The sequence below is a fragment of the Equus przewalskii genome, chromosome 32, assembly GCF_037783145.1.
Source record: "Equus przewalskii isolate Varuska chromosome 32, EquPr2, whole genome shotgun sequence".
Classification (NCBI taxonomy): Eukaryota; Metazoa; Chordata; class Mammalia; order Perissodactyla; family Equidae; genus Equus; species Equus przewalskii.
This window is the reverse complement of record NC_091862.1, coordinates 23046685-23059506: the sequence shown is the minus strand read 5'-3', so window position 1 is coordinate 23059506 and position 12822 is coordinate 23046685. Positions and strand designations below refer to the sequence as shown.

At 38.6% G+C, this 12822-nt stretch overlaps 1 protein-coding gene across 32 annotated transcripts in view; it reads right to left on the bottom strand.

The window, feature by feature from the left end:
- The window catches only part of HIVEP2 (HIVEP zinc finger 2), a 183570-nt gene that overhangs the window by 76161 nt on the left and 94587 nt on the right, over positions 1 to 12822 (bottom strand). For all 32 annotated transcript variants that reach the window (XM_070602784.1, XM_070602810.1, XM_070602794.1 and 29 more), the window contains one exon: positions 3194 to 3306. The gene's annotated coding sequence lies outside the window, so the exon portion shown is untranslated. The remainder of the gene's footprint in view (positions 1 to 3193; positions 3307 to 12822) is intronic.

Here is a 12822-nt window from a genome sequence, read left to right as displayed (position 1 = left end):
GTTCACAGTAAAGGGCTCCCTTCCACAGGCTCTAAGAGCAAAGGAAACAGCAGTCCCTGGAAGGAGTCGGAGTCCAGAGGTTTCACGTCAGCTCAGAAATCCTCAGTCATAAATTCTGATACCCTCTTCAGTTGCCTTAAAATACGAGGCACCCAAACAGAAGAACTGGATGTATCAGAAAAGCTAGAAAAATAACCCCATGCAAAAGGAAACATTCTGAAGGCTGCGATACATTGAAGCTCATAGGTCCACTCTGCACAGCAGGAAAAGTTATACCCGGTCATAGAGACCGGAGAGTAGATCTAATTTGCAACCTTATCAAATCTTTATAAGACCCACAAAAATATGTCCAAATAGAATAGATTAAAAGTTTTCCTCACTTTTATTTTCCATATTGGTATAAGTAATGACCCAAAAAAACACTCCAAAAACATATAAAGGCATATCAGAAGAGAAAGCAGCAGAGGGATGGATGAACAATGAATCTGGGGAAATCACCAAATGCAGCAATTTGCACAGAACATAGAATTACATATTTTGTGTTTCCTAAATTTAAAGTAAGAATTCAATAACTTGACTCCAAAAATTACTATCATAACTATATAATTCTCAGCAAATTAATTACTGCTCTGAAACCCAATTTCCTCATATGAATTTAGATTCTTAATTCTTACTTTAAAAAGATTAAGCACCAACAGCACAGAACCTGACTAACAGAATATGCCCAATGAATGTTAACAATTTTCACCTTCCTTCTTATCTTTCCTCAGCTTAAAAAAAGAAATGTCACTTACATAATTCTTAAATAATTACAGCCAATGCATTGAGAATAGAAATCTGAGGACATGGTTAAAGATTCCTAGTCCAGCTAATATTGCCATAAAACGAATGACGTCAAGACCTGACTAAACCATTGATTACTTGAAGGAAAATGGTACTACATCAAAAGCAACATTATTATAAAGATAAAGTAATTTATATTTACTATCTTTTACAAAAAGTACCAAAAAAATGGATATAGTTCTTAATGGTGAGGGTTTTGCTTTCTTATTTTGCAAACTGTTTTCTATTTACTACCAATTTGGGGTGGGGAAAATTGGGCAAATTTAAAAAATTTAATATTTGAAAAAAATATTCTTGCTTGGGCTACTGCATACGGCCAGGTTGAGAGAGAAAGTCATGGAGAGGTTGTTGATTTATGCGGCATAGACCTCACGAAAACTTACCAATTTCATATGAAGTGTTTCTTTACCAAAATAAGTGTTTGGTTTAATTGAGAAAATGCACTCGTCTCTATGAGTTATGCCCACAATGACAGGCTAAAGAATTAGTCACGTGATTAATAAAATATAATACTGTTAAGTTTAAACAATGATTACACCTACTACTACCACTAGTAATCACCATAGATCACTGCTAGGTACCAAGCCCCTACTACCTGCCAGGAGTTTAATCTTCACATAATCTTATGAATTAAGTAACATCCTTATTACACTAAAAGAATTTATTATTTTAAAACACAGTGACCCAATGAGCTGCCTTAACCAAAGGCGCCCACAACTCACACTGTGCGAGAAGCAAGGAGCACGCCGGATGCACTCAGTGTCCACACCACGTCCATTCTCAGGAGGCGCTGATGGAATAGTCTCCCAAACATAATTTAAATTGAGTCCCATCAACCCAAATGTAACTGTAACACTGTGGGGCACTTTGGGAATAACTGTAAAAGCCAACCTTGTGAGTAGATGGAAAATTAAATGTGGCAGACAAACACATTTAAGTTAGTGGTTCAGAGTATTAATTTTCATCTTCTAACGGCTATTATAGCTATTGAAGAAATTAAGGCTTTGCTTTTGAAACTTTTTTTTTAACATTTCTCTTCCTGATGGGTTTTTCATCTAACTGCCTTATATCCCTTTAATTATCCAAAGATTTTTCCAAATGGCACCATGTGCCCATAACAATGGAAATTATTGGTCACAAATAAATCTTAGGTCACGAACCCTCCAGGCAGAATGAAAAGATTCCCGGGCTTTCCACACTTGCTATTTCTACATTCACTGGGTGCTCAAAAGCTACACTAACAAATCAAGTCGCAGGGCAGTGGCCTCAAGGGAAATTACTCTAGACACGCTAAGGCAGCTGTTGGCAGTGAACAAGCTACGCAACAGTATCCCTGAAAACCACCTCACCACATCACGTCTTAAGATGCCCACAGGTAAAGCAGACACTTGGTTTCGAAGTCGGCTTCCCAAATGATTAGACACTTGCTTCTCTCATTCGTTATCACTCACCAGGTTTTAAAATAGCTCCAGTTTATTCAGAGAATAATTAAGTAACAAGTTGCACAAGTTAGAATCATGAATAACATTTAGGATATCAGAAACTCAAGTCTTGTCGCATAGACTAGGAATGTAAAATTTTTCCCAATTTTTCTGTTACTGCGTAAAGAGTTAATTAAAGCATGAGTTTGCCTGGATTAAAAACAAATTACCAAACCCTAAAGTCAGTATCATTTAGACTCCTGATGCCAAAAATCTGTTTGACTGAGCAGGTTTACTATAGTGACATTTTAACAGTAGCCAAAGTCCTGTTCCCACTAAATTCTGTCTTGGCAGCACCAACAATTTGCTACAAGCCTAAACTCCTCCTGGGTAAGTGTTCTCTACCTCAAGAGCTTTCTGCAGCAACACAGTGCAACAAGGAAGTTGAATTGAACAAGTCCTTAAGATTTCTATTCTTACCACGGAAACTCAGCTTTCTGTAAAAAGAGAACGGTCTAAAATAAGGAGTTACTAATTTACTGAAAATGGTCATTATACCTTAGATTTGCATCTGATACAATACAGTACAGCTACACGCAAATATCTCACTAAAAGTATAATTGGATATTCTCACATTATCTCAAGATTACAATAAGCAAATAATCATTAAAATAGTAAATTAAAGGATCTGGTTTCAAACTATAAGTGATTACATTTTCTAATCTCATCTTCCTCATCAGGATAGTCCCATAAAAGTGGTAAGACTTATGAACATTTTCATTTAGATAGCATCCCAGACATCTTTCACAGGTTTTGAGGACCTCAAATCATTACTGTCAAAATATCACATAAAGCTAAGTATTTTGCTTGAGAGATTTTTCCAATAATTTTGAAATCAAGCCATATAGGAAACACTTGACTCAACTTACCCAGAGGCTGAATGTTAAAGTATTGGTTAAAGAGTGTTCCAACCAAATCAATTTGCTTAATTTTTCAAGTAGATCTGATTATCATTGTCTTTTAAAAAATTCAAAGACTCCACCTAATGAGGAAAGAAAAAGAAACAAAAAAGAATAATATTTAAACCAGAGTAGCATCATATGATCGATACATTAATAACACAGAAATCAAATCAAGATTATTACTATATCTTCTCCTAAGTTACTATGCTGTTTAAGACTATAAAACGACAAAAGCATCTGCCAACTCAATTAAATTTTCCACTTTGGGGTAAAATGAATGTTCAAGCATAGAGGAAAAAATAAAATAACACAAAAGTGTGAGATCAGAAGAGTTTATTTTCAGTGCTAATTGGCACATAGAAACGATGACTAGATAATGTCAGTTAGGATATGTGACATTAGAGATGAGAAAAAGATGCAACTGATTGCTTTGGAATCTGACTCATTGATTCTTATTAATTTATTGCTGCAACGACAACGCGTAGGTTGCAGTCCCTCAAAACTGTTAAGCCCTAGCTACATGCGATCTCTGTTGAGGAATATAAACTAATACCTAGAGAGATCATTTGCAAAAAATTCACCAGCATGAATTTTCAAATCATTCTTAGAATGCTATACCCTGTCTCCCGCTCTGCAAAAGACTCATAAACAGTTTAATTCGATTTATAAATAATATCAGTTCGTTCTACTCATTTTATCAGTAGGCGCACATTTTCTGAAGCTCGAGTATTAAAATTATTATCTCAGTTCCAAGAGAAAGTTTGAGAGAAAGCAAGCTATATATCAACTGATGAGCTCATAAAAGAAATGAGTTGCTGGGGGGTGGGAGTGAGCAGAGGAGGGAGAGAGAATATTGGGCGGCTCCCAGCTACTCTCGAATATGGTACCCCCCAGGGCAGATTTAGTATGTTGTAAAATCCCAGAACATCAAACACAACTATATTCAAGTGAAAGTTCAAAAATCTATCCTAAGGCCACCAACACATGATTTTTACTATGCAATTTAGAATTAGGCACATACTGTTACTCCCCAATCCCACTATACATGTTAGAAAAATTAATTGATAGTTATCTCAGTCTAAAAAAAAAGTTGAAACTGATTTGCTATGCACTGTTAGAAGGTAGATGCTCAAAAAAAATCCAAAACAAACAAAACAAAAAGATTCCTAATAATGGAGAAGACAAATAGCAATAATTATATATACTAAGTAGAAATCCACAGTAGTCATGGGAAATATATTTTCACTTTCAAGACAACCTGTGTCTCGATTCTAGTCTTATTCCCATTTAAAAAATAGTTATTTAGGAAACTCATTTGGATATGATCTCAAAAGACTTCATTCACAGAGATAAATAGTTTTAAATATTATTCCAGGGTTCTCGCCATAAATATGACAAGACAAACGTCAAACAATTTGTTTATTTTAAATTATGCTGGATCAACAAATATAAGCACCTAAACAAAACGGTACAACACACGCACTTTTCACATTTGAATATCGAGCAGCAAAACATTTTTGTACTTTTCCAGGCCTTTTTCTGAAAGAGTTACAAAGGTTCTTTCAAATAATGTTTGGTAGCTAGCTTTGTAATATCATCTCTGAATTCCTGCCATGATGGTTTTGTGCTGGTACACTGTTCAACAACTTATCTTTATGTTAGTCACTTTCCAAGAAAGAGGGAGGGCGCGTCCCCTCATAATGCAGAACGACTTGAAGATTCTTAAGAATCCTTTCTCACCAATTTTTCAACGTGTAATGCGAAACCGACCTGTCCCACAGTCTGGATCTACCATCCCTCTCTGTCTGTGTTTATTTCTTCGGTAGAGTAGTTTTCCTAAGTTATGTAGTTTTTGCCTCCTAAGAGGACTTAAATTTCTTGAGTGTGGCCAGTCACTAAGCCAGTATCTTAAAAGGTTTTTCACTTATAATATAGGAACTATGCTCTAGTTTCAACTTAACTCTGCTTATCTGAGTGGTCAGCGATTTCAAATTACTTAGGAATTTCTCAGTGGTGATATGGGCACCTCATATCAAACTTCAGAAGCATTACGTACGAAATATATTAGTTACCTATATGGATGATTCAGTTAAGTGACTGGCCCTAATTAGCACAGAAGATATGGATCTGTTGCCTGTGTAACAGGTAAGTTTCATGTGTACAAACCACAATACAACATTCTTTAGAAACGTCCATTTCCTTGGACGTGAAGAACGACACCTGAGATACGATAATAGGGTCCCTGCAATTTCTGCACCATCGAGTAGTGCAACACCTCGCATAATTTTATTCCCTGCTGAAAGTACTGGAGCTAGACATCCTTCCCTTCAATTTGTGTTTATTGCCTGCCTCACCACACCAGGACAGAAAAACACCTCAATCAGTGGTATTTTGTCTCCATCAGAAAATCTAACTACATCTGAACTTTGTTTTTAATGACATGGTCTAAACAATGGGGTAATTTATCATTAGCTAATGTTTGATCACGCTCCCCACCAATTGGTCTACTCCAGCTACCAGTGTATAATAAATCAGATGGCCCGGCAATGCGGGATTTGAATGACTTTCTGCAGGTGAATGGTTTACCCCATATAGTATACAGGAATCATGCTCCCTGAGGGGACCAGGACACTCCCCGGGAGCACTTTAGCGTCCAATCTGTTCCAACAGCGAACACAGTAAATTAGTCCTTTCCGGAGCACTTTACAGTAGGAAATGGGACCCTGGAGTCAGCTCGTGAATTATAATGTCTTATAGCCCTGGACTACTCCTTTATGGCCATCAGACACCCTCCTTTATTGAGGATGAGACTGAGGCCCAAAAGTCACAGTCACTTACTCAAGGTCATGTAACTAGCAGGCAGATTTCTGACCAGTGTTCCAGTGAGTTTCTTTGTCTCCCACAGGCAAAAGTTCAATAATATTTAGGAGGAGTTTATTGAGCACCGACAACATTAAACATGCTTTTCCATTTAGGATGGGAAGGAAATGAGTGCAAAGTGAGTGAAAACAGACCCACAAACACCATAGGCTCCATGCCACCCTCCTCATCATGGTTAGAATCAACTCGCTTCTTTGCAACCTAGCAAAAAACTGGCCAAGGAGAATAAGGAAACTAAAAACACCTTGTGACTGTTACATACCAAGATATCTTCATATATTTTGGCAGAGCTCCAAAATAACATCTGGAAAGCAGTGCCCTGATGGCCAGAGTTAGTTGCTCTCCTTAGCCATTTATATTATTTTCTCCCTACTTAGTCCTTTATATTATTTTTCCTTATAAATACATAACATTGAAGATAACTTTGTGTGTGTGTGTGTGTGTGTGTGTGTAAGAGTGGCCCTGACCTAACATCTGTGCCAATCTTCCTCTCCTTTGTACATGGGGCATTGCCACAGAATGGCTTGATGAGCGGTGTGTAGGTCCATGCCTGGGATCCAAACCTGCAAACCCTGGGCTGCCAAAGCAGAGCTCGCAAACTTAACTGCTGCACCACTGGGCCAGCCCTTGGAGACATTTTTAACCAGAAAAATACCCTTAATCCCACCACCCAAACACAATTATTTGCACTTTTTAAAACTTTAATCTAGTATTTATTTTCCCTTATGAAAGCGTATTTTCACATGCATGCCCTCAGAATGTACACATAATTATGCATTCTAATGTTTTAATTTAACATTTCACAGACGCATTTTATATTTCCATGTAGTTCACACAGTTCTCAGTTTTACTCGCCACATAATATTCCATAGCATTAGCATGCTTAGCCATTTCCTTAATCACTCCTGTATGTGGGAACATTTCAGATGTTCTCATCTATTTTTAACACAAGGGATACTATCTTTTCCTTAAAATATTAACAGAAATAGGATTAAATCAAAGGGAATGAATATCTTTGCAGACTTCACATTATAGCCAAATTGACATCAAAAGATTGAAATTACCTATAAAGCCACCAGTGATATATGAGCATTCCACCTTCACCAAACTTCCTCACCATCCTGTGACTAAATTTTTTTGAGGCTTTATTAAATGTAAAATGGTACTTCCAGATTGCTTTTTTATTTTAATGGTGACCATAATTACTTTCCCATTTAAAAGTAATTTTATTAATTATTAACTTTACTGTCTTTCATCTTTAATGTAAAAATTATCTATTTATATAATTTGAATGCATTTACGTCCTATTTTTTCTTCAGAATTTCAATGGCCATTTAATATGATATACATATTAACTGTTTTACAAATTGTCCTTTAAGTTTATTTTTAGATATTTAACCATTTAACATATCTGGCATATATTTGGATCCATAGTGTGCGGTACATATTCAGCTATTTTTGACAAATTCAAAGTGATCCACAATACTATTTACTAAGCTTGTGATACCATATTTTATGTATACATTGTATTACAGTGGGTCCATTTCTGGGTTCTCCATTTTGTTACGTTGATCTACACATTTAAAATGGAACGTTTGTTCAGACCAAGTAAACGTTATGTGACTGGCACTGTGAGGTATTTTCCATGTGCATTATCACGTGACCCTGGTGTGCACCTGTTAGGCAGTTTGAATTACTGTCGCTGTCTTTCCAGTACGTCTGAATCCACAGTGGGGCGAGATTCCACTCCTTGTCCTCTTTTCTCAAACATTCCTGATACATATTCCTTATGTGTACGTGTACACTTGTGAAATTCTCACCCATTACTCCCAGATCATATTATTTGATTAAGTGTATTATCTGCCCTCCATATTCACCCATACCCCAAACACATTCCCATTAGGAGTTTGAATAGAATTGTGTTGAATCACATACATAAGAATCTTTTCAATATTTTGTATTCCCATGTAAAAAAGAAAACCATAGTATATCATAATGCATCTCTACATTTATTACATTTAACTTTTATATTCAATAAACATTTACATTCTACAAGTCTCCAGGTTCTGCCTGTCCTCATTTCCATTTCACTTGCTTAGAAATACTTCATTCCTCAGGTCCAGCAACTAAATTGTGTTAATTCCTCACAAAGTTCCCTGAGTAATATCCTTTATAAGCAGGCGAACACCGATTAAACAGAAGACAAGTATTTTAAGTCTTAATTGCCTCAACAAAAACGAAATTAACTCTATGTATGCAACACAAGCACCACAAAATAATATCCCATGCAACCAGTTTATTTTCTTAGCATATCTACAACACAAAGCCCTGAGTTCATTTAAAAGACGGCCGAATGGCTGGGATTACTTAATACGCCCCATTCGCTCCCTCCCAACCAATGTCTCTTATGTCTGCCATCTGTGAAATAGGTTTGGATTCAAAGATAGTGAAAAACAAACAGAGAAATGTAAATGACTTAAAATTATAATAAAATATTTTAAGCTTAAGTTTGACGGAGAAAAGTCTACATATTGTCGTACATGTTAATTAAATCCATGTGTTTTCTTCTCCGATTTAACAAATGTAGGTACTCTCAAGGAATCATATTTTACAAAACCTATGTGGTACATGAAGAATTCTAGTCACTATGGTGAAAGGAAAAAGAGGACAAATAGAAGAAACAGGAGGGGAAAAAAGTCAGAAACATCTGTGTGAAGGTCGTCCAAGAAGGGCGGAAGCTGTTTTCATCCACACTTTGAAAGTCACACTCTGTGTCAAGTTGAGTGAAAGCCTGAGCAATGTGCTTCTCCACCTTCCCGGAAGAAAGAAACACAAAGAAAATGTGGCAAATATTTAATCCAAGCCTCGTTTCCTGAAAGACTGCAAGATGCCCACAAACTTTCTTTCCCAGAGTTCAAAATAGCAAGCTGAGTGGGTGTAAGCACTTCAAGCGCAAAAAATATAAAAATAAAAATAATAATAATAAGGTAACTAAGGAAAGGAAATCATCCTTTTTGCTCCTCAGTTTGAGACTTTTAAAAGAAGCCATTTCAAGGGATTTTAATGATTTGGATCTAGTGTTGTCTTGAATCATTATACGAATACAGTCCTGATGACTTAAACAGGGCCTCTGGCCACTTTTAAACTTTTTCTTACCTTTTCTATGTTAAGACTAAATTTACAACCTCATTGTCACAGTAAGAGCAGGCAACTTCATTCTGCTACAACCAGACTCTTAAATCACTCCCACACTACACTGGCGTAAAGGGAGAGTTGCAGGTTCACCGGGTCCTTCCAGGGAGAGGGAGCTTCCTCAACACGGCTATGAAAACTTTTAACAACATGTGTGAGTCACCAGAGGAGCTGGTTAAAATGTAGATTACGATTCTGCAGGTCTGGGTGGGGGCCAACTTGTTCAAGTTCCCCAGTGATGCTGATGCACGGGTCTGAGGCCCACACTTTGAGAAGCAAGGCGGTAACAATGATTTACTCATAGCTAGACAACAGAAGTAACAATCAACCAATTAAGAACATTGGCAAGGTACCTAACACAGTGCTAATTGTTACAGGAGACAGTAAAGTATATAATAACATAAGTTCTGAACCAACACATAAAAAATTATTTTTAAAAAATTAAGTGCTAATTGCTAAAATGCGTGGTGACGACTCTAATAATGGAGTCTAATAATGGATCTAATAATGAAGAGGAAGAGTTCAGTAACAGCTAGAATAATGGCACATGGTTTCATAGAAGAGGTCGGACCTGATAAGGCCCCAGGTTGGGAGGATGTGGACAGAGAAGGAGCAGGAACCAGAAAAGGAAGTGTCTGGAGTTCCAACATGGGAAAACTACAGTGCACCTCCTTGTGGCTGTAGATATTACCATTTGAAACTTTTTTTTCCTCCCCAAAGCCCCAGGACACAGTTGTATATCCTAGTTGTAAGTCCTTCTATTTCTTCCTCGTGGGAGGCCACCACAGCATGGCTTGTTGAGCTGAGCAGTGTGTAGGTCCAAGCCTGGGATCAGAACCTGTGAACCCCAGGCCACTGAAGCAGAATGCACGAACTTAACCATTATATGACCGGGCTGGCTCCTCATTCAAAACTTTTCACCAGAATTCACTTTTAGCCAGATGAAGGGAGCTTCTGACCTTGTTTAATATTTGTAGGTTTGGGAATTATAATGCTGCTCCAGGGCAGTAAAGAAACAGGCAGTTTTGTCCTAGTCTTATGCAGATTTTCTCCATTGGCAACAGCAACAGTGTTAGTGACATTTTAGGTTTCAGCCTGGTAGCACAAAATTACCATTTTTGTATATATATTTATGCATCCCTTTGATTAACATATGTCTCTAATGATTAACAATTTTAACAGCATTAGAATATAACTTTTCACTACAATAGAATTAATAATCTTCTGTTATCCAGAGTGTTTGAATTTTACTTTTATAAAAATGAACACTTTTCTCCTATAAGATACTTTTGGATGGCACATACCCACACAACACCCTCGGCTCCAATATTATTCTTCCCTTTCCTCCCACACTGGCTGACAATGGGAAGAAAACACATCCAGAAACAGAATGAAATTATTAATGAATTACACCTTCGTTTTTTTTAATCTCCTTAGGGAGCTTTTCCTGTGAGCCCACAATATGTTGGATATATTGCCCAATGGAATGAACAGAAAAGGAACAGAGGATTGCAAAGGTCCAATAAACATGAAAATTCAATCTCAACTTTTTTTTACTGAAGAAAATTATAGGGAAGTGAGGATACCTATAAGCTGCAGGAGGGAAAGGAAGCATTTGAAAGAGAAACAGTACATTTTAGCATTCCTGGGTCAAGTCAACAATCTCACTGAGTTCCGGTTCCGTCTTTGGAAATATCAACTTCACTACCCTATTGTAAGCAGAAAGAAAGGATATATGGAATACTTGCATATATTACATTTCATGTCAAGGTTAAATGCTATGACTACGGTTTAACCACAGCTACCATCCCTTCCACGTTTCTGTCCTACAAGACTTCTTGATGCTTGCTGGAAGACAGAATTTAGACAATGGATTATGCCAAATCTCTGCAATTTCAAAGCATCTACACTTGAAGATCCAAGCCACTTGCATCTCTAGAGCTGTGCTAAATAAGGCTGTGGTATTCAGGATGCGCCAAGAGAGTTACCTACCCCCCCAATCTAATACACACTCACGTGCAAAGACTCATGAATGACAAGAAAAAGATCTTAATATGAGGGTGCTAAACTGTTACCCATGAATGGCTGCCAGGCACTCAAGAGAATGCAAACAGGCTTGCCCCAAAAAGACCCCGAGAGGCTCGTCTTCTGCAAGTCTCTTCCCCTTTCTACTCTGAACCTTTCAGGTGTCCTCCCCTAACTAGGTCACGGGATCATGCGGGCTGCACTCCCCAACAACTGCAAAAACAACCTTCTTCATACCAGGCTGCCCAAAATGAAAAGTGTTCTCATTAGTGAAAGAATTACTTTATGAAAACAAGCCAAACAAACAAAAAAAAACCTGGGACATTATAAAAACTTAATACAAAGAGACAAATAATGGTTGGTGAAAGATGTATTTGGGGAATGGGTTTTACCAGAACAGAAGCAAGAAACTGCTCCTCCCCGAGCTGTGCCACTACTGATCCTATTCAGACACAGCGCACGGGGCCGTGTCACTTGAACTCCAGCAAGGTATGATCTGCTTTCAGCTTTCTGAGGCGATTTCTATTTGAATCAAATTGGCCCTTCTGAAGGCATATCATCAGTGGGTAATTCTCTCTTTCTTTCTCTCTCTCTCCCCCTCTGGTTTGTTTGAGTCTGGGCTTTCGGTCAGCTATAAGGCAGAGTCTCGTTTTTCCTTCCTCAGCATCTGTCATTACAATCCTCTGTGCTTACTCGTCCACCTGCTTTTAGAATTACCCATCAATATGACTAGAAGTTCTGAGAGTTAGATTTGCAACAGCACAGACTTCTAACTACAAGCCTGGAACCACGGCAGACATCAGTTCAGTTAAGAAAGATTTCCGGAGCCAGAATTATGGTCGTCACTAACCAGGCTGCCAGGCTAGATCAAGTGAACGTCAGCGCTGTGTCCCCAGAGGAAGCTGTTGAACTCGCCGGGTCGGTTCCCCTGAGCCCTGCCAAGGAGGCCCTTCAGACTGACAGCCGACCTGGCAGAGCCGGTGTCTTCCCCCGGCTGGGAGGCCCTGCCCCGAGGACAGGCACCAAAAGCCAGCAAGGCAAAGCTGAGTGGCTGGGGGCAGCCACTTGGGGCCGACACAAAGGCAGGCTCCCTTTGCCATGGGAGCGTTAGAAACCTCTGACGATGACTTGGGCTGTAGAAATGTATACTGCGGGACAGGACATCCCTCCTGGCACTCTGGGTGAGCACTGCGCAGGCCAGGGCAACTACAGCCTGGCCCCAGGACAGCCTGCTCCGCACATCAAAGCCGGAGGCCCCGGGAGGCTGGCGAGCGGCCAAAGACGCAAAGAGCAGCAGGGGAGTGTGTTGCCTTAGGACAATGGCAAACTGGGACGTGGTGGAGTCTGAATTCCAAGCACTGGGGAGGTCTGCTCAGAGATCTTACCCTCTCATGCCAGGCTGTGATTTAATTTCCTTTGCAGAAAAAAAAAAAAGGAAAAAGAAAAAGAAAAGAAAAGAATATACATTCCCAAGCCTTCTGTCTGCAAAAGCAGACAGC